This window comes from Anomaloglossus baeobatrachus, chromosome 4 (genome assembly GCF_048569485.1).
Source record: "Anomaloglossus baeobatrachus isolate aAnoBae1 chromosome 4, aAnoBae1.hap1, whole genome shotgun sequence".
Lineage (NCBI taxonomy): Eukaryota > Metazoa > Chordata > Amphibia > Anura > Aromobatidae > Anomaloglossus > Anomaloglossus baeobatrachus.
The window spans coordinates 40,273,166-40,294,962 of NC_134356.1; the positions used below are offsets into that span (position 1 = coordinate 40,273,166).

At 45.2% G+C, this 21,797-nt stretch overlaps 1 protein-coding gene across 1 annotated transcript in view; it reads left to right on the plus strand.

Annotated features, from left to right (window-relative positions):
- Positions 1–295: 295 nt before the first annotated feature.
- The window catches only part of TSPAN9 (tetraspanin 9), a 634,531-nt gene continuing 613,029 nt past the window's right edge, over positions 296–21,797 (plus strand). The window contains exon 1 of the mRNA XM_075344268.1: positions 296–530. The gene's annotated coding sequence lies outside the window, so the exon portion shown is untranslated. The remainder of the gene's footprint in view (positions 531–21,797) is intronic.

Below are 21,797 nucleotides of genomic sequence, written 5' to 3' on the forward strand. Positions count from 1 at the left end.
TTTGTTCAAACGCGTTTCGGGACAATACTGGCAGAATTACGATGCTGGTATTTGGGGTTGCGATGAACGCCTATGAACCGGGGCATTGTTTATTTCCTGGCTCTGGGGTTGGTTTTGATCCTGAAGGCTTTTAATCTTTGGGGAATGTGAGTGTTGCGAGGGACTGAGGCTGCTGCTGGCCTTGTCATTACAGGGAAGGCAGGGCAGGGGAAGAAGGAGGCGTCTGGAGGAGGCAGGAGCTTCAGAGGAGCTCAGTCACAAGGAGAGGAGGAGTTCCTCTACTCAGTGACCCTGCTACACTGTAACTGAATCCCAATGTGGCTGCACTTTTTTATGCCAGAGCAGCCTGTTGCTCCATCTCCCTCTCCCCCAACCATTTCCGCCTCTAGCAAACCAGTGACTCCCAGTAACAAATGACTGGTTAATGCAGGAAAATCCCAACTTTGCATTTCTTTTTATAAAATCCTGTCTTTTTTTTCTCGGGATCTGTCTCCTCCCCTGGACTCTCGAGATACATCTTCTGCACAGAGGTAAGTCATTACTTTCCTGTTCAGATGTAGCAGAGCTCAGGTTGCAACATTTGTGCATCATGGTAACTTTCTTCCTCTGCTTTTGTATCAATGTAACAAACATCACAAGGTTTAGTATTGGGATATCTGGAGTTTTGGGGGACGACAAACCCAACGCCGCGACATCTGACAAACTCAGCGCTGCTATATCGCTTTTTTTCCTACGGATTGCTGGCGGAAGGTCGAACGAAAGCCGCATGATTATTATTAGTCCGCGGATACTTGATACAGATTGTATTTTACTGGTTTGTCAGGAATTTGGGAATCTGGTGGTTTTGGATTAGATTGTAAGCTCTTGGGGTACAGGATCTCTTCTCGGAACCCAGTGTTGTGGAATGTGATGGTATTGGATTAGATTGTAAGCTCTTGGGGTGCACAATCTCTTCTCAGAGCCGAGAGTTGGTCAATGTCATGGTTTTGGATTAGAGTGTAAGCTCTTGGTTGCAGGATCTCTTTTTGGAGTCCAGCATTGGAGAATGTGGTGGTTTTGGATTAGATTGTAAGCTCTTGGGGCGCAGGATCTCGTCTCGAAGCCGAGTGTTGCGGAATGTGATGGCATTGGATTAGATTGTAAACTCTAGGGGTACAGAAGCTCTTCTCAGAGCTGAACATTGGTCAATATGATGGTTTCGGATTAGATTGTAAGCTCTTGGGGTGCACAATCTCTTCTCGGAGCCGAGTGTTGGTCAAAGTGATGGTTTTGATTCGATTGTAAGCTCTTGGGTGCAGGATCTCTTCTTGGAGCCCAGCATTGGAGAATGTGGTGGTTTTGGATTAGATTGTAAGCTCTTGGGGTACAGAGTCTCTTCTTGGAGCTGAGTGTTTGGGAATGGGATGGTTTTGGATTAGATTGTAAGCTCTTCGGGTGCAGGATCTCTTCTTGGAGCCGAACGTTGGGGAACATGATGGTTTTGGGTGGACAATCTCGGAAAAGCGTTGGTCAAACTGATGCTTTTGGATTAGATTGTAAGCTCCTAAAGTGCAGGATCTTTTCTAGGAGCCGAGTGTTTGGGAAAATGTGATGGTTTTGGATTAGATTGTAAGCTCTTGGGGTGCAGGATCTCTTCTCAAAGCCGAGTGTTGCGGAATGTGATGGCATTGGATTAGATTGTAAGCTCTTGGGGCACAGGATCTCTTCTCAGAGCTGAACATTGTGGAATGGGATGGCATTGGATTTGATTGTAAGCTCTTCGGGTGCAGGATCTCTTCTTGGATCCGAGTATTGGGGAATGTGATGGATTTGGGTGCGAAAGTAAGCTTTTGGGGTGCACAATCTCGACAAAGCATTGATCAAAATGATGCTTTTGGATTAGAGTGTAAGCTCCTAACGCGCAGGATCTTTTCTAGGAGCCGAGTGTTTGGGAGAATGTGATGGTTTTCGATTTGATTGTTAGCTCTTGGGGTGCAGGATCTAGAGCCGAGCATTGGGGAATGTGATGGTTTTGGATTAGATTATAAGCTCTTGGGGTGCAGGATCTCTTCTCAGAGCCAAGAGTTGGTCAATGTCATGGTTTTGGATTAGATTGTAAGCTCTTGGGGTGCACAATCTCAGAGCTGAGTGTTGGGGAACATGATGGTATTGGGTAGGACTCTAAGCTCTTGGGGAGCACAACCTCTTCTCAGAGCTGAACGTTGGTCATTTTGATTAGATTGTAAGATCTTGGGGTGTAGGATCTCTTCTCAAAGCCGAGTGTTGCGGAATGTGATGGCATTGGATTAGATTGTAAGCTCTTGGGGTGCACAATGTCTTCTCAGAGCCGAGCATTGGTCAATATGATGGTTTCGGACTAGATTGTAATCTCTTGTGGAGCACAACCTCTTCTCAGAGCCGAGCGTTAGTCAATTTGATGGTTTTGATTAGATTGTAAGCTCTTGGGGTGCAGGATCTCTTCTCAAAGCCGAGTGTTGCGGAATGTGATGGCATTGGATTAGATTGTAAGCTCTTGGGGTGCACAATGTCTTCTCAGAGCCGAGCATTGGTCAATATGATGGTTTCGGACTAGATTGTAATCTCTTGTGGAGCACAACCTCTTCTCAGAGCCGAGCGTTAGTCAATTTGATGGTTTTGATTAGATTGTAAGCTCTTGGGGTACAGGATCTCTTCTCGTAGCCCAGTGTTGGGGAATGTGATGGTTTTGGATTAGATTGTAAGCTCTTAGGCGGGCTTTGCACACTACGACATCGCAGGTGCGATGTCGGTGGGGTCAAATTGAAAGTGACGCACATCCGGCATCGCATGCGACATCGTAGTGTGTAAAGGCTCGATGATATGATTAACGAGCGCAAAAGCGTCGTTATCGTATCATCGGTGCAGCGTCGGCGTAATCCATGATTACGCTGACGCGACGGTCCGATGTTGTTCCTCGCTCCTGCGGCAGCGCACATCGCTGTGTGTGAAGTCGCAGGAGCGAGGAACATCTCCTACCGGCGTCACCGCGGCTTCCGTAGGATATGCGGAAGGAAGGAGGTGGGCGGGATGTTTACATCCCACTCATCTCCGCCCCTCCGCTCCTATTGGCCGCCTGCCGTGTGACGTCGCTTTGACGCCGCACGACCCGCCCCCTTAATAAGGAGGCGGGTTGCCGGCGGCCAGAGCGACGGTCGCAGGGCAGGTGAGTCCATGTGAAGCTGCCGTAGCGATAATGTTCGCTACGGCAGTTATCACAAGTATATCGCTGCTGTGACGGGGGCGGGGACTATCGCGCTCGGCATCGCAGCATCGGCTTGCGATGTCGCAACGTGCAAAGTGCCCCTTAGGATACAGGATCTCATCTCAGAGCCGATGTTTTTGGATTAGATTGTAAGCTCCTAGGGTACAAATTCTCTTATCGGAGCCGATCTATGGGGAATGTGATGGTTTTGAATTAAATTGTAAGCTTCTAGAGGCAGGATTGAGGAATGTAATGGTTTTGCATTAGATCATAAGCTCTTGGGTGCAGGTCCTCTTCTTGGAACCCAGAGTTGCAGAATGTGATGGTATTGGGTGGGATTTGAAGCTCTTGGGGTGCACAATCTCGTTTCAGAGCCGAGCGTTGGTCAATGTCATGGTCTTGGATTAGATTATAAACTCTTGGGGTGCAGATTCTCTTTCCAGAGCCGAGTGTTGGGAAATGTGATGGTTTTTGGATTAGATTGTAAGCTCTTGGGGTGCAGGATCTCATCTCGGAGCCAAGCATTGGGGAATGTGATGTTTTCGGATTAGATTGTAAGATTTTAGGATACAAATTCTATTCTCGGAGCCGATCTATGGGGAATGTGATGGTTTTGGATTAGATTGTAAGCTCCTAGAGGCAGGATTGAGGAATGTAATGGTTTTGGATTAGACCATAAACTCTTGGGTGCAGGTCCTCTTCTCAGAGCTGAGCGTTGTGAAATGTGATGGCTTTGGATTAGATTGTTAGCTCTAGGGGTTTAGATTCTCTTCTCGAAGCCGAGTGTTGGGAAATGTGATGGTTTTGGATTAGATTGTAAACTCTCGGGGTGCATGATCTCTTCTCAGAGCCAAGCAGTGGGGAACATGATGTTTTAGATTAGATTTTAAGCTCTTGGGGTGCAGATTCTCTCCTCAGAGTCGAGCATTGCAGAATGTGATGGTATTGGGTGGGATTAAATTGTATGCCCTTAGGGTACAGGATCTCTTCTCAGAGCCGAGCGTTAGTCAATGTGATGGTTTTGAGTGGGATTGTAAGCTCTTGGGTTGCAGATCCTCTTCTCTGAGCCGAGAGTTGGGGAATGTGATGACCTTGGATTAGATTGTAAGCTCTTGGGGTACAGGATTTCATCTCGGAGCTCACCATTGGGGAATGTGATGGCTTTGGATTAGATTGTAAGCTCTTCGGGTACAGGATCTCTTCTCTGAGCCGAGCATTAGGGAATGTGTTGGGTTTGGATTAGATTGTAAGCTCTTGGGGTACAGGATCTCTTCTCGGAGCCGAGCATTAGGGAATGTGTTGGTTTTGGATTAGATTGTAAGCTCTTGGGGTACAGGATCTCTTCTCGGAGCCGAGCATTGGAGAATGTGATGGTTCTGGATTAGATTACATTGCCATCTCTTAGGGCTTGTTCACACATTGCATTTCTGTCGTGTTTTACTGATACAAATATTGAACGTGTGCACATTCCCTGATGGGACAGGATCTTTTTTAATGTTAGGGAATGTGCTGGAGGTGAGATAGTCCACCAGATTGCAAGCTCTTAGGGTATCTGAGAATTTAATAAGAATGTGTGTGCTATGGCTGAGATAGTCTTTTAGATTGCAAGCTCTTGGGTTATAGGACTGCCTTCCACCACACCGAGGTAGCTGCACTTTTTAGGATGTGCTCTATTCAGACTATACAATTTTAGTGCATATTAATCCCTGAATATAGCACAGTGCAGTATAGTAGATTGTAAGCTCTTGGGTACCGGATCCTCTAATGGCAGGATGTAGGTTAGGATTATCTCATATGGGGTACAGCATTTCCCACTCCAATGAATGGAAGCAGTCCTGTAGATTGTAAGCTCCGAGGATGTGAACACACAGGATCCCTATAGTAGAGGTAGCCCGTTAGATTGTGAGCTCTTATGGTGCGGGGTTTCCTGTTGGTAGCTGATTCTTGAGGACTATAGTTGAGTAAACCCTTTAGATAGTCAGCTCTCCAGGTATCGGATCTCCAGGTAAATCCCACAACATTTACCAAGGATCCTGCACCAAAAGAGCTCACAATCTAATAGACTGTTATGATGTAGAATCTTCTATCTGTTTTTATAGATTTCAGACAGTATTTCTTTCCTAAGGCTTTGTTCACACATTGCGTTTTTTTTGCGGAGGTTTTTCCCTGTAGTCAAAATCTGCTCTCCTGGCAGTAAAAAAAAGCTGCTTCCAAAAAGCTGGGGTTTTGCTGCTTTTTTGTTGTGTTTTTTGGTTTGTCATTTGTCTACAGTACATAATTAATAAAGTTAGTTTTAGGTTATGTTCACACAGTGCCTTTTTGCTGATTCTTTTCATTGGTTTTATACAAATATGTGTTAATAAAAAGCTGCTTTTTTTCCAGGACCAGCAAAACCTATGGGATTCCAGAAATCTCATGCACACACAGACACACACACACACAGACACACACACACACACACACACACACACACGGACACACACACGGACACACACACACACACACACACGGACACACACACGGACACACACACACAGACACACACGGACAGACACACACACACACGGACAGACACACACGGACAGACACACACTGACAGACACACAGACATACAGACAGACAGACACACACACACACACAGACACAGACACACACACAGACACAGACACACACAGACACACACACACACACACACACACACACAGACACACACAGACACACACAGACACACACACACAGACACACACACAGACACACACACAGACACACAGACACACACACAGACACACACACACACACACACAGACACACACACACAGACACACACACACACACAGACACACACACACACACACACACAGACACACACACAGACACACACACAGACACACACACAGACACACACACACACAGACACACACAGACACACACACACAGACAGACACACACAGACAGACACACAGACACACACACACACACACACACATACACACAGACACACACACACACACACAGACACACACACACACAGACACACACACACACACACAGACACACACACACACACACACACAGACACACACAGACACACACGGACAGACACACAGACATACAGACACACAGACATACAGACACACACACACACACAGACACACACACACACATAGACACACACACACACAGACACACACGGACAGACACACAGACATACAGACACACACACAGACTCACACACACACAGACACACACACAGACACACACACACACACACACGGACACACACACAGACACACACACACACACACACACGGACACACACACGGACACACACACACAGACACACACGGACAGACACACACACACACGGACAGACACACACGGACAGACACACACTGACAGACACACAGACATACAGACAGACAGACACACACACACACACACACACAGACACACACACACAGACACACACACAGACACAGACACACACAGACACACACACACACACACACACAGACACACACAGACACACACACACAGACACACACACAGACACACACACAGACACACAGACACACACACAGACACACACACACACAGACACACACACAGACACACACACACACACACAGACACACACACACACACACAGACACACACACAGACACACACACAGACACACACACACACAGACACACACAGACACACACACACAGACAGACACACACAGACAGACACACAGACACACACACACACACACATACACACAGACACACACACACACACAGACACACACACACACACAGACACACACACACACACACACACAGACACACACACACACACACACACACACAGACACACACAGACACACACGGACAGACACACAGACATACAGACACACAGACATACAGACACACACACAGACACACACACACACATAGACACACACACACACAGACACACACGGACAGACACACAGACATACAGACACACACACAGACTCACACACACACAGACACACACACAGGCAGACAGACATACAGACAGACAGACACACACACACACACACACAGACACACAGACATACAGACAGACAGACACACACACACACACAGACACACACAGACAGACAGACACACGCACAGACACACACCTGCTTTTTTCCCCTGATAAATGGAAAACTGCAGTGTTTTTGAAAGAAGCCGCTTGTAAATTCTTTCAGCGCTTTTGCTTCTTTTTTTACTATTGAAAGCAATGAGAGTGAAAAAAACTCTGTTTTTTTGGTGCGTTATTTTGGTGCAGTTTTGCTGTTTGTTTTTGGTGAATGAAACTAAGTTTATGTAAATGAAAATGGAAAAAAAAACTTGGCAAAAACAGAGCAAAAAGGCAGAACAAACAGAGCAAAAATGCAGCAAAAAGGAAGAACAAACAGAGCAAAAAGGCAGCAAAAACAGCAAGAAGGCTGCAAAAATGCAGCAAAAAGGCAACAAAAACAGCAAAAAATGTGTCAAAAAGGTAGGAAAACAGAGCAAAAAGGCAGCAAAAAATAGAGCAAAAAGGCAGCAAAAACACAGTACAAATGTGGCAAAAAGACAGCAAAAACAGAGCAAAATGCAGCAACAATGCAGCAAAAAAGGCAGAAAAAACAGCAAAAGGCAGCAAAAATGCAGCAAAAAGGCAGCAAAAACTGGGCAAAAATACAGGAAAAAGACAGCAAAAACAGAGCAAAAAATGCAGCAATATAGCAGCAAAAACAGCAAAAATGCAGCAACAACCAGCAAAAAGATAGAGCAAAAAGGCAGCAAAAACATAGCAAAAAGGCAGCAAAAACAAAGCAAAAAGGCAAAAAAAGAAAACAGAGCAAAAATGCAACAAAAGTGTTGCAAAAAGGCAGGAAAAAAACTGCAAAAACAGCAAAAGAAAAAATGGAGCAAAAATTAAGCAAAATGGCAGCAAAAACAGAGCAAAAATGCAGAAAAAAACCAGAGCAAAAATAGAACAAAAATGCATCAAAAAAGTAGCTTATTTACTGCCAAAAGATCAGGTTTCGCTGCAGAAAAAAAAGCATCAAAAACACACTGTGTGAACAGAGCCATATTCACCACAAACGCAGCAAAAACACAACAGTTGCGTCTTTTTACTGTCTCATTGCTTTTAATGGTGAAAAATTGCTGCAAAAACGCTGAAAGAATTGACAGGAGGCTTCTTTCAAAAATGCTGCAGTTTTCCATTTCACTCAGGAAAACAAAAAGCAATTGTGTGTATAAGATTTCTGGAATGTCATAGGTTTTGGTGGTCCTGGAACAATCAGCTGATAATTTGCATAAAACTCATGAAAAAAAACAAAAAAATGCAGCAAAATGCAACATGTGAACATAGAGTAATGTTATTTATATTTATGGCTTTACTATTGAAACATAGAATATTGTTTATTGTTATTAATATTAGTATCTGATCTGTATGTTGTGTGCATGGTGCACATATGAGCCTACCACCGCATTGTCAACCCCATAACGTGTGTGTATACATATATATATATACAGTGCCTACAAGTAGTCTTCAACCCCCTGCACATTTAGCAGGTTTGATAAGATGCAAATAAGTTAGAGCCTGCAAACTTCAAACAAGAGCAGGATTTATTAACAGATGCATAAATCTTACAAACCAACAAGTTATGTTGCTCAGTTAAATTTTAATAAATTTTCAACATAAAAGTGTGGGTCAATTATTATTCAACCCCTAGGTTTAATATTTTGTGGAATAACCCTTGTTTGCAATTACAGCTAATAATCGTCTTTTATAAGACCTGATCAGGCCGGCACAGGTCTCTGGAGTTATCTTGGCCCACTCCTCCATGCAGATCTTCTCCAAGTTATCTAGGTTCTTTGGGTGTCTCATGTGGACTTTAATCTTGAGCTCCTTCCACAAGTTTTCAATTGGGTTAAGGTCAGGAGACTGACTAGGCCACTGCAACACCTTGATTTTTTCCCTCTTGAACCAGGCCTTGGTTTGCTTGGCTGTGTGCTTTGGGTCGTTGTCTTGTTGGAAGATGAAATGACGACCCATCTTAAGATCCTTGATGGAGGAGCGGAGGTTCTTGGCCAAAATCTCCAGGTAGGCGGTGCTATCCATCTTCCCATGGATGCGGACCAGATGGCCAGGCCCCTTGGCTGAGAAAGAGCCCCACAGCATGATGCTGCATCCACCATGCTTGACTGTAGGAATGGTATTCTTGGGGTCGTATGCAGTGCCATCCAGTCTCCAAACGTCACGTGTGTGGTTGGCACCAAAGATCTCGATCTTGGTCTCATCAGACCAGAGAACCTTGAACCAGTCTGTCTCAGAGTCCTCCAAGTGATCATGAGCAAACTGTAGATGAGCCTTGACATGACGCGTTGAAAGTAAAGGTACCTTACGGGCTCGTCTGGAACGGAGACCATTGCGGTGGAGTACGTTACTTATGGTATTGACTGAAACCAATGTCCCCACTGCCATGAGATCTTCCCGGAGCTCCTTCCTTGTTGTCCTTGGGTTAGCCTTGACTCTTCGGACAAGCCTGGTCTCGGCACGGGTGGAAAGTTTCAAAGGCTGTCCAGGCCGTGGAAGGCTAACAGTAGTTCCATAAGCCTTCCACTTCCGGATGATGCTCCCAACAGTGGAGACAGGTAGGCCCAACTCCTTGGAAAGGGTTTTGTACCCCTTGCCAGCCTTGTGACCCTCCACGATCTTGTCTCTGATGGCCTTGGAATGCTCCTTTGTCTTTCCCATGTTGACCAAGTATGAGTGCTGTTCACAAGTTTGGGGAGGGTCTTAATTAGTCAGAAAAGGCTGGAAAAAGAGATAATTAATCCAAACATGTGAAGCTCATTGTTCTTTGTGCCTGAAATACTTCTTAATACTTTAGGGGAACCAAACAGAATTCTGGTGGTTTGAGAGGTTGAATAATAAATGACCTCTGAATAAACTTTTCACAATTTAAAAAAAAAAAGAAAAAAAGAAATAACATTCTTTTTTGCTGCATTTCACACTTCCAGGCTGATCTACAGTCCAAATGTCACAATGCCAAGTTAATTCCGAATGTGTAAACCTGCTAAATCTGCAGGGGGTTGAATACTACTTGTAGGCACTATATATATATATATATATATATATATATATATATATATATATATATATACATACAGTGTGTGTGTGTATGTATGTATATATACATATAGATAGATAGATAGATAGATAGATATATGTGCATGTTTGTGCTGGCATTGCTTAGAGTGATAGTTCCACAAATTTTGCAGAATCTAATTCATTGATTGCTCAGATCTCTGGACTCGTGGGCCGTGTTCACGTGTAGAATACAATTATTTTGTTTTTCTACTTCTTTTTGTCCACATATTGTCTGCACCATAATACACACTGAAAACGCGTGGAATCTGCACATGACTGTATCAACAAAGTTGTGGGTTTTTTTTAAAAAAAAATCTTCCAATTCATTTCTAAGGGAAATCCACTTTGAGGTTGATATGAGGATTTTTTTTTTTAGTGTATTTTCTCCTAAAAATGTTTTGAAATTAACTGGTGGGAAAAAACGACTCCAGATGGAATCCGTCCAGTTGGAATCCGCTCCAGTTGGAATCCGCTCCAGTTGGAATCCGCTCCAGATGGAATCCGCTCCAGACTATGCGCTGTCCAATCAAAAATCTTCAAAATTGCATCAGAAAAAGCAAATTTCCCCCCAAAAGCAGTGGTTTCTGGAGCAATGTCCACTTGAAAAACTCTGGTGGAAACAGTGTTAGTTCTTCAGCTCCTTCAGGCGTCTTATTGTGTCTGCCCGCAGCCCCCCCCCTTCCTCCTTCCTTCTTTCTTCCTGCTCTGAGCTGTTTCCTGTGCATTGTTCAAAGGAAAAGACAAGTAAAACCTCTTCCCCAGTCATTCTCCTGTTACTGAAAGGTCCGGGATCTGATCACTCAGAGATTCTCAGACTGATTTGGGAACATTTCTAGTAACAGGTTTTATATTAGCTTTTTGTTTTTATTTTATAACATTATATGATAACCAATAATCCAGAATATTCCGTAATCCTTCATATAATCCTTCTATAATAGCAACTACCACAGTGCCCTCAGTGTCCCTATAATAGTAACTACCACAGCGCCCTCAGTGCCCCTATAATAGTAACTACCACAGTGCCCTCAGTGTCCCTATAATAATAACTACCACAGTGCCCTCAGTGCCCCTATAATAGTAACTACCACAGCGCCCTCAGTGCCCCTATAATAATAACTACCACAGTGCCCTCAGTGCCCCTATAATAGTAACTACCACAGCGCCCTCAGTGTCCCTATAATAGTAACTACCACAGCGCCCTCAGTGCCCCTATAATAGTAACTACCACAGTGCCCTCAGTGTCCCTATAATAGTAACTACCACAGCGCCCTCAGTGCCCCTATAATAGTAACTACCACAGTGCCCTCAGTGTCCCTATAATAGTAACTACCACAGTGCCCTCAGTGCCCCTATAATAGTAACTACCACAGTGCCCTCAGTGCCTCTATAATAGTAACTACCACAGTGCCCTTAGTGCCCCTATAATAGTAACTACCACAGTGCCCTCAGTGTCCCATAATAGTAACTACCAAAGTGCCCTCAGTGCCTCTATAATAGTAACTACCACAGTGCCCTCAGTGCCTCTATAATAGTAACTACCACAGTGCCCTCAGTGTCCCATAATAGTAACTACCACAGTGCCCTCAGTGTCCCATAATAGTAACTACCACAGTGCCCTCAGTGCCTCTATAATAGTAACTACCACAGTGCCCTCAGTGTCCCTATAATAGTAACTACCACAGCGCCCTCAGTGCCCCTATAATAGTAACTACCACAGTGCCCTCAGTGCCTCTATAATAGTAACTACCACAGTGCCCTTAGTGCCCCTATAATAGTAACTACCACAGTGCCCTCAGTGTCCCATAATAGTAACTACCAAAGTGCCCTCAGTGCCTCTATAATAGTAACTACCACAGTGCCCTCAGTGCCTCTATAATAGTAACTACCACAGTGCCCTCAGTGTCCCATAATAGTAACTACCAAAGTGCCCTCAGTGCCTCTATAATAGTAACTACCACAGTGCCCTCAGTGCCTCTATAATAGTAACTACCACAGTGCCCTTAGTGCCCCTATAATAGTAACTACCACAGTGCCCTCAGTGCCTCTATAATAGTAACTACCACAGTGCCCTCAGTGCCCCAATAATAGCAACTACCACAGTGCCCTCAGTGCCCCTATAATAGTAACTACCACAGTGCCCTCAGTGTCTCATAATAGTAACTACCAAAGTGCCCTCAGTGCCTCTATAATAGTAACTACCACAGTGCCCTCAGTGCCCCTATAATAGTAACTACCACAGTGCCCTCAGTGTCCCATAATAGTAACTACCAAAGTGCCCTCAGTGCCTCTATAATAGTAACTACCACAGTGCCCTCAGTGCCTCTATAATAGTAACTACCACAGTGCCCTCAGTGCCTCTATAATAGTAACTACCACAGTGCCCTCAGTGCCTCTATAATAGTAACTACCACAGTGCCCTCAGTGCCCAATAATAGTAACTACCACAGTGTCCTCAGTGCCTCTATAATAGTAACTACCACAGTGCCCTCAGTGCCTCTATAATAGTAACTACCACAGTGCCCTCAGTGCCTCTATAATAGTAACTACCACAGTGCCCTCAGTGTCCCATAATAGTAACTACCACAGTGCCCTCAGTGCCTCTATAATAGTAACTACCACAGTGCCCTCAGTGCCTCTATAATAGTAACTACCACAGTGCCCTCATTGCCTCTATAATAGTAACTACCACAGTGCCCTCAGTGTCCCATAATAGTAACTACCACAGTGCCCTCAGTGCCCCAATAATAGTAACTACCACAGTGCCCTCAGTGTCCCATAATAGTAACTACCACAGTGCCCTCAGTGCCTCTATAATAGTAACTACCACAGTGCCCTCAGTGCCTCTATAATAGTAACTACCACAGTGCCCTCAGTGCCTCTATAATAGTAACTACCACAGTGCCCTCAGTGCCCAATAATAGTAACTACCACAGTGTCCTCAGTGCCTCTATAATAGTAACTACCACAGTGCCCTCAGTGCCCCTATAATAGTAGCTACCACAGTGCCCTCAGTGCCTCTATAATAGTAACTACCACAGTGCCCTCAGTGCCCCAATAATAGCAACTACCACAGTGCCCTCAGTGCCTCTATAATAGTAACTACCACAGTGCCCTCAGTGCCTCTATAATAGTAACTACCACAGTGCCCTCAGTGCCTCTATAATAGTAACTACCACAGTGCCCCCAGTGCCTCTGTAATAGTAACTACCACAGTGCCCTCAGTGCCTCTATAATAGTAACTACCACAGTGCCCTCAGTGCCTCTATAATAGTAACTACCACAGTGCCCTCAGTGCCTCTATAATAGTAACTACCACAGTGCCCTCAGTGCCCCTATAATAGTAACTACCACAGTGCCCTCAGTGTCTCATAATAGTAACTACCAAAGTGCCCTCAGTGCCTCTATAATAGTAACTACCACAGTGCCCTCTGTGCCCCTATAATAGTAACTACCACAGTGCCCTCAGTGTCCCATAATAGTAACTACCAAAGTGCCCTCAGTGCCTCTATAATAGTAACTACCACAGTGCCCTCAGTGCCTCTATAATAGTAACTACCACAGTGCCCTCAGTGCCTCTATAATAGTAACTACCACAGTGCCCTCAGTGCCTCTATAATAGTAACTACCACAGTGCCCTCAGTGCCCAATAATAGTAACTACCACAGTGTCCTCAGTGCCTCTATAATAGTAACTACCACAGTGCCCTCAGTGCCTCTATAATAGTAACTACCACAGTGCCCTCAGTGCCTCTATAATAGTAACTACCACAGTGCCCTCAGTGTCCCATAATAGTAACTACCACAGTGCCCTCAGTGCCTCTATAATAGTAACTACCACAGTGCCCTCAGTGCCTCTATAATAGTAACTACCACAGTGCCCTCATTGCCTCTATAATAGTAACTACCACAGTGCCCTCAGTGTCCCATAATAGTAACTACCACAGTGCCCTCAGTGCCCCAATAATAGTAACTACCACAGTGCCCTCAGTGTCCCATAATAGTAACTACCACAGTGCCCTCAGTGCCTCTATAATAGTAACTACCACAGTGCCCTCAGTGCCTCTATAATAGTAACTACCACAGTGCCCTCAGTGCCTCTATAATAGTAACTACCACAGTGCCCTCAGTGCCCAATAATAGTAACTACCACAGTGTCCTCAGTGCCTCTATAATAGTAACTACCACAGTGCCCTCAGTGCCCCTATAATAGTAGCTACCACAGTGCCCTCAGTGCCTCTATAATAGTAACTACCACAGTGCCCTCAGTGCCCCAATAATAGCAACTACCACAGTGCCCTCAGTGCCTCTATAATAGTAACTACCACAGTGCCCTCAGTGCCTCTATAATAGTAACTACCACAGTGCCCTCAGTGCCTCTATAATAGTAACTACCACAGTGCCCCCAGTGCCTCTGTAATAGTAACTACCACAGTGCCCTCAGTGCCTCTATAATAGTAACTACCACAGTGCCCTCAGTGCCTCTATAATAGTAACTACCACAGTGCCCTCAGTGCCTCTATAATAGTAACTACCACAGTGCCCTCAGTGCCTCTATAATAGTAACTACCACAGTGCCCTCAGTGCCCCTATAATAGTAACTACCACAGTGCCCTCAGTGCCCCTATAATAGTAACTACCACAGTGCCCTCAGTGTCCCATAATAGTAACTACCACAGTGCCCTCAGTGCCCCTATAATAGTAACTACCACAGTGCCCTCAGTGCCCCTATAATAATAACTACCACAGTGCCCTCAGTGCCCCTATAATAGTAACTACCACAGTGCCCTCAGTGCCTCTATAATAGTAACTACCACAGTGCCCTCAGTGTCCCATAATAGTAACTACCACAGTGCCCTCAGTGCCCCAATAATAGTAACTACCACAGTGCCCTCAGTGCCTCTATAATAGTAACTACCACAGTGCCCTCAGTGTCCCATAATAGTAACTACCACAGTGCCCTCAGTGCCTCTATAATAGTAACTACCACAGTGCCCTCAGTGCCTCTATAATAGTAACTACCACAGTGCCCTCAGTGCCTCTATAATAGTAACTACCACAGTGCCCTCAGTGCCTCTATAATAGTAACTACCACAGTGACCTCAGTGCCCCTATAATAGTAACTACCACAGTGCCCTCAGTGCCCAATAATAGTAACTACCACAGTGTCCTCAGTGCCTCTATAATAGTAACTACCACAGTGCCCTCAGTGCCCCTATAATAGTAGCTACCACAGTGCCCTCAGTGCCTCTATAATAGTAACTACCACAGTGCCCTCAGTGCCCCAATAATAGCAACTACCACAGTGCCCTCAGTGCCTCTATAATAGTAACTACCACAGTGCCCTCAGTGCCTCTATAATAGTAACTACCACAGTGCCCTCAGTGCCTCTATAATAGTAACTACCACAGTGCCCCCAGTGCCTCTGTAATAGTAACTACCACAGTGCCCTCAGTGCCTCTATAATAGTAACTACCACAGTGCCCTCAGTGCCTCTATAATAGTAACTACCACAGTGCCCTCAGTGCCTCTATAATAGTAACTACCACAGTGCCCTCAGTGCCTCTATAATAGTAACTACCACAGTGCCCTCAGTGCCCCTATAATAGTAACTACCAAAGTGCCCTCAGTGTGTCTATAATAGTAACTACCACAGTGCCCTCAGTGCCTCTATAATAGTAACTACCACAGTGCCCTCAGTGCCTCTATAATAGTAACTACCACAGTGCCCTCAGTGCCTCTATAATAGTAACTACCACAGTGACCTCAGTGCCCCTATAATAGTAACTACCACAGTGCCCTCAGTGCCCAATAATAGTAACTACCACAGTGTCCTCAGTGCCTCTATAATAGTAACTACCACAGTGCCCTCAGTGCCCCTATAATAGTAGCTACCACAGTGCCCTCAGTGCCTCTATAATAGTAACTACCACAGTGCCCTCAGTGCCCCAATAATAGCAACTACCACAGTGCCCTCAGTGCCTCTATAATAGTAACTACCACAGTGCCCTCAGTGCCTCTATAATAGTAACTACCACAGTGCCCTCAGTGCCTCTATAATAGTAACTACCACAGTGCCCCCAGTGCCTCTGTAATAGTAACTACCACAGTGCCCTCAGTGCCTCTATAATAGTAACTACCACAGTGCCCTCAGTGCCCCTATAATAGTAACTACCACAGTGCCCTCAGTGCCCCTATAATAGTAACTACCACAGTGCCCTTAGTGCCTCTATAATAGTAACTACCACAGTGCCCTCAGTGTCCCTATAATAGTAACTACCACAGTGCCCTTAGTGCCCCTATAATAGTAACTACCACAGTGCCCTTAGTGCCCCTATAATAGTAACTACCACAGTTCCCTTAGTGCCCCTATAATAGTAACTACCACAGTGCCCTCAGTGCCTCTATAATAGTAACTACCACAGTGCCCTCAGTGCCCCTATAATAGTAACTACCACAGTGCCCTCAGTGCCTCTATAATAGTAACTACCACAGTGCCCTTAGTGCCCCTATAATAGTAACTACCACAGTGCCCTCAGTGCCTCTATAATAGTAACTACCACAGTGACCTCAGTGCCCCTATAATAGTAACTACCACAGTGCCCTCAGTTCCTCTATAATAGTAACTACCACAGTGCCCTCAGTGCCTCTATAATAGTAACTACCACAGTGCCCTCAGTGCCTCTATAATAATAACTACCACAGTGCCCTCAGTGCCCCTATAATAGTAACTACCACAGTGCCCTCAGTTCCTCTATAATAGTAACTACCACAGTGCCCTCAGTGCCTCTATAATAGTAACTACCACAGTGCCCTCAGTGCCCCTATAATAGTAACTACCACAGTGCCCTCAGTGCCTCTATAATAGTAACTACCACAGTGCCCTTAGTGCCCCTATAATAGTAACTACCACAGTGCCCTCAGTGCCCCTATAATAGTAACTACCACAGTGTCCTCAGTGCCTCTATAATAGTAACTACCACAGTGACCTCAGTGCCCCTATAATAGTAACTACCACAGTGCCCTCAGTTCCTCTATAATAGTAACTACCACAGTGCCCTCAGTGCCTCTATAATAGTAACTACCACAGTGCCCTCAGTTCCTCTATAATAGTAACTACCACAGTGCCCTCAGTGCCTCTATAATAGTAACTACCACAGTGCCCTCAGTGCCCCTATAATAGTAACTACCACAGTGCCCTCAGTGCCTCTATAATAGTAACTACCACAGTGCCCTCAGTGCCCCTATAATAGTAACTACCACAGTGCCCTCAGTGCCTCTATAATAGTAACTACCACAGTGCCCTCAGTGCCTCTATAATAGTAACTACCACAGTGCCCTTAGTGCCCCTATAATAGTAACTACCACAGTGCCCTCAGTGCCTCTATAATAGTAACTACCACAGTGCCCTCAGTGCCTCTATAATAGTAACTACCACAGTGCCCTCAGTGCCTCTATAATAGTAACTACCACAGTGCCCTTAGTGCCCCTATAATAGTAACTACCACAGTGCCCTCAGTGCCCCTATAATAGTAACTACCACAGTGCCCTCAGTGCCTCTATAATAGTAACTACCACAGTGACCTCAGTGCCCCTATAATAGTAACTACCACAGTGCCCTCAGTTCCTCTATAATAGTAACTACCACAGTGCCCTCAGTGCCTCTATAATAGTAACTACCACAGTGCCCTCAGTGCCTCTATAATAATAACTACCACAGTGCCCTCAGTGCCTCTATAATAGTAACTACCACAGTGCCCTCAGTGCCCCTATAATAGTAACTACCAAAGTGCCCTCAGTGTGTCTATAATAGTAACTACCACAGTGCCCTCAGTGCCTCTATAATAGTAACTACCACAGTGCCCTCAGTGCCTCTATAATAGTAACTACCACAGTGACCTCAGTGCCCCTATAATAGTAACTACCACAGTGCCCTCAGTGCCCAATAATAGTAACTACCACAGTGTCCTCAGTGCCTCTATAATAGTAACTACCACAGTGCCCTCAGTGCCCCTATAATAGTAGCTACCACAGTGCCCTCAGTGCCTCTATAATAGTAACTACCACAGTGCCCTCAGTGCCCCAATAATAGCAACTACCACAGTGCCCTCAGTGCCTCTATAATAGTAACTACCACAGTGCCCTCAGTGCCTCTATAATAGTAACTACCACAGTGCCCCCAGTGCCTCTGTAATAGTAACTACCACAGTGCCCTCAGTGCCTCTATAATAGTAACTACCACAGTGCCCTCAGTGCCCCTATAATAGTAACTACCACAGTGCCCTCAGTGCCCCTATAATAGTAACTACCACAGTGCCCTTAGTGCCTCTATAATAGTAACTACCACAGTGCCCTCAGTGTCCCTATAATAGTAACTACCACAGTGCCCTTAGTGCCCCTATAATAGTAACTACCACAGTGCCCTCAGTGCCTCTATAATAGTAACTACCACAGTGACCTCAGTGCCCCTATAATAGTAACTACCACAGTGCCCTCAGTTCCTCTATAATAGTAACTACCACAGTGCCCTCAGTGCCTCTATAATAGTAACTACCACAGTGCCCTCAGTGCCTCTATAATAATAACTACCACAGTGACCTCAGTGCCCCTATAATAGTAACTACCACAGTGCCCTCAGTTCCTCTATAATAGTAACTACCACAGTGCCCTCAGTGCCCCTATAATAGTAACTACCACAGTGCCCTCAGTTCCTCTATAATAGTAACTACCACAGTGCCCTCAGTGTCCCTATAATAGTAACTACCACAGTGCCCTCAGTGCCTCTATAATAGTAACTACCACAGTGCCCTCAGTGCCTCTATAATAGTAACTACCACAGTGCCCTCAGTGCCTCTATAATAGTAACTACCACAGTGCCCTCAGTGCCTCTATAATAGTAACTACCACAGTGCCCTCAGTGCCTCTATAATAGTAACTAACACAGTGCCCTCAGTGCCTCTATAATAGTAACTATCTACCACAGTGCCCCCAGTGCCTCTATAATAGTAACTACCACAGTGCCCTCAGTGCCTCTATAATAGTAACTACCACAGTGCCCTCAGTGCCTCTATAATAGTAACTACCACAGTGCCCTCAGTGCCTCTATAATAGTAACTACCACAGTGCCAGTCAGTGCCCCTATAATAGTAACTACCAAAGTGCCCTCAGTGCCTCTATAATAGTAACTACCACAGTGCCAGTCAGTGCCCCTATAATAGTAACTACCACAGTGCCCTCAGTGCCCCTATAATAGTAACTACCACAGTGCCCTTAGTGCCTCTATAATAGTAACTACCACAGTGCCCTCAGAGCCCCTATAATAGTAACTACCACAGTGCCCTTAGTGCCCCTATAATAGTAACTACCACAGTGCCCTCAGTGCCTCTATAATAGTAACTACCACAGTGCCCTCAGTGCCCCTATAATAGTAACTACCACAGTGCCATCAGTGCCCCTATAATAGTAACTACCACAGTGCCCTCAGTGCCTCTATAATAGTAACTACCACAGTGCCCTCAGTGCCTCTATAATAGTAATTACCACAGTGCCCTCAGTGCCCCTATAATAGTAACTACCACAGTGCCCTCAGTGCCTCTATAATAGTAACTACCACAGTGCCCTCAGTGCCCCTATAATAGTAACTACCACAGTGCCCTCAGTGCCCCTATAATAGTAACTACCACAGTGCCCTCAGTGCCTCTATAATAGTAACTACCACAGTGCCCTCAGTGCCCCTATAATAGTAACTACCACAGTGCCCTCAGTGCCTCTATAATAGTAACTACCACAGTGCCCTCAGTGCCTCTATAATAGTAACTACCACAGTGCCCTCAGTGCCCCTATAATAGTAACTACCACAGTGCCCTCAGTGCCTCTATAATAGTAACTACCACAGTGCCCTCAGAGCCCCTATAATAGTAACTACCACAGTGTCCTCAGTGCCCCTATAATAGTAACTACCACAGTGCCCTCAGTGCCTCTATAATAGTAACTACCACAGTGCCCTTAGTGCCTCTATAATAGTAACTACCACAGTGCCCTCAGTGCCTCTATAATAGTAACTACCACAGTGCCCTCAGTGTCCCTATAATAGTAACTACCACAGTGCCCTCAGTGCCTCTATAATAGTAACTACCACAGTGCCCTCAGTGTCCCATAATAGTAACTACCACAGTGCCCTCAGTGCCTCTATAATAGTAACTACCACAGTGCCCTCAGTGCCTCTATAATAGTAACTACCACAGTGCCCTCAGTGCCCCTATAAGAGTAACTACCACAGTGCCCTCAGTGCCTCTATAATAGTAACTACCACAGTGCCCTCAGTGCCCCTATAATAGTAACTACCACAGTGCCCTCAGTGCCTCTATAATAGTAACTACCACAGTGCCCTCAGTGCCTCTATAATAGTAACTACCACAGTGCCCTCAGTGTCCCTATAATAGTAACTACCACAGTGCCCTCAGTGCCCCTATAATAGTAACTACCACAGTGCCCTCAGTGCCCCTATAATAGTAACTACCACAGTGCCCTCAGTGCCCCTATAATAGTAACTACCACAGTGCCCTCAGTGCCCCTATAATAGTAACTACCACAGTGCCCTCAGTGCCTCTATAATAGTAACTACCACAGTGCCCTCAGTGCCTCTATAATAGTAACTATCTACCACAGTACCCTCAGTGCCTCTATAATAGTAACTACCACAGTGCCCTCAGTGCCTCTATAATAGTAACTACCAAAGTACCCTCAGTGCCTCTATAATAGTAACTACCACAGTGCCCTCAGTGCCCCAATAATAGTAACTACCACAGTGCCCTCAGTGCCTCTATAATAGTAACTATCTACCACAGTGCCCTCAGTGCCTCTATAATAGTAACTATCTACCACAGTGCCCTCAGTGCCCCTATAATAGTAACTACCAAAGTGCCCTCAGAGCCCCTATAATAGTAACTACCACAGTGCCCTCAGTGCCTCTATAATAGTAACTACCACAGTGCCCTCAGTGCCTCTATAATAGTAACTACCACAGTGCCCTCAGTGCCTCTATAATAATAACTACCACAGTGCCCTCAGTGCCTCTATAATAGTAACTACCACAGTGCCCTCAGTGCCTCTATAATAGTAACTACCACAGTGCCCTCAGTGCCCAATAATAGTAACTACCACAGTGTCCTCAGTGCCCCTATAAGAGTAACTACCACCGTGCCCTCAGTGCCTTTATAATAGTAACTACAACAGTGTCCTCAGTGCCCCTATAATAGTAACTACCACAGTGCCCTCAGTGCTTCTATAATAGTAACTACCACAGTGCCCTCAGTGCCTCTATAATAGTAACTACCACAGTGCCCTCAGTGCCCCTATAATAGTAACTACCACAGTGCCCTCAGTGCCTCTATAATAGTAACTACCACAGTGCCCTC